Here is a 2,123-nt window from a genome sequence, read left to right as displayed (position 1 = left end):
ATATGGAATAACAAGAAACCCAGAATTGTTAAAACAATTCTCTACAGTAAAAGATCTTCAGGAGGTATCTCCATCCCTGATCTCAAACTGTACCATGGGGCAACAGTAGTAAAAACTGCATGGTACTGGCAGAGAAACAGACTGGTGGATCAATGGAATCAAATAGAAGACCCTGACATAAATCCACACACTTATGGACACCTGATTTTTGACAAAGATGCCAAATCCATTAAATGGAAAAAAGACAGCATCTTCAACAAATGGTGCTGGTCCAACTGGATGTCTACATGTAGAAAAATGCAAATAGACCCATACTTCTCACCCTGCACAAAACTGAAGTCCAAGTGGATCAAAGACCTCAATATAAAACCAGACACACTAAACCTGTTAGAAGAAAAAGTGGGGAAGAGCCTTGAACTCATTGGCACAGGAGACAACTTCCTGAACAGAACATCAACAGCACAGGTTCTAAGAGCAACAATCAATAAATGGGACCTCATGAACTGAAAATCTTCTGTAAAGCAAAGGACAGGACCCTGTCATCAAAACAAAATGACTGTCTACAGACCGGGAAAGGATGCTAATATCCAGAATATATAAAGAATTCAAGAAGTTAAACAGTAAGAAATTAAGTAATCCAATTTAAAAAAAAAAAAAGGGTACAGAGCTCAACAGACAATTCTCAATAGAGGAATATCGAATGGCAGAAAAACACTTAAAGAAATGCTCAGCGTCCTTAGTCATTAGGGAAATGCAAATCAAAACAACCCTGAGATTTCACCTTACACCCATCAGAATGGCTAAGATCAAAAACTCAAGTGACAATACATGCTGGAGAGGATGTGGAGAAAGGGAAACCCTCTTCCATTGCTGGTGGGAATATAAACTTCTACAACCACTTTGAAAAGCAATCTGGCCCTTTCTCTGACAATTATGAGTAGTGTTACCTCAAGATCCAGCTATGCCACTCCTAGGCATATATCTAGAAGATGCTCAAGTATACAACAAGAACATTTGCTCAACCATGTTCATAGCAGATTTATTTATAATAGCCAGAAGCTAGAAACAACCCAGATGCCCCATCAGTTGAGGAATGGACACAGAAATTGTGGTACATTTACACAATGGAATACTACTCAGCAATTAAAAACAAAGAAATCATGAAATTTGCAGGCAAATGGTGGGAACTAGAAATGATAATCCCGAGTAAATATCCCAGAAGCAGAAAGACACACACAGTATAAACTCACTCATAAGTGGATATTAGATATAAATTATAGGATAAACATACTAAAATCTGTACACCTAAAAAAGCTAAGCAAGAAGGAGGACTCTGAGTAAGATGTTCAATCCTCATTCAGAAAGGCAAAGAGGATGGACATCAGAAGAAGGAGAAAACAGGGAACAGGACATGAGCCTATCACAGAGAGTCTCTGAAAGACTCTACCCAGCAGAGTATCAAAGCAAATGCTGAGACTCATAGCCAAATTTTGGGCAGAGTGCAGGGAATCTTATGAAAGAAGGGGGAGATAGAAAGACCTGGAGGGGACAAAAGCTCCACAAGGAGAGCAAAAGAACCAAAAAAAATCTGGACACAGGGGTGTTTTCTGGGACTGATACTCCAAACGAGGACCGTGCATGGAGATAACCTAGAATCCCTGCACAGATGTAGCCCATGGCAGCTCAGTGTCCAAGTGGGTACCCTAGTAATGGGAGCAGGAGCTGTATCTGCCATGAGCTCAGTGGCTGGCTCTTTGATCACCTCCCCCTCAGGGGGATGCAGCCTTACCAGGCTACAGAGGAAGACAATGCAGCCATTCCTGATGAGACCTGATAGACTAAGATCATATGGAAGAGGAGGAGGACCTCCCCTATCAGTGGACTGGGGGAAGGGTATGGGTAGAGAAGAGAGAGGGAGGGTGGGATTGGGTGGGGGAGAAAGAGGGCGCTATAGGTGGGATACAAAGTTAATAAAGTGTAATAACAAAAATTAAAATAAAAAATAGAAAGACAAGCATTCAGAGCATGGCTCTTCATCCTATGAGGAATAGCCTATGACAAAAGAATAAAATAGAAACCTACAGGAAAACCTTTATAAGCATCCACAAAATGATGTCTCTAGA

This window comes from Psammomys obesus, unplaced genomic scaffold, assembly GCF_907164565.1.
Source record: "Psammomys obesus unplaced genomic scaffold, mPsaObe1.curated_primary_1811, whole genome shotgun sequence".
Lineage (NCBI taxonomy): Eukaryota > Metazoa > Chordata > Mammalia > Rodentia > Muridae > Psammomys > Psammomys obesus.
Note: the sequence above shows the minus strand (reverse complement) of the source record.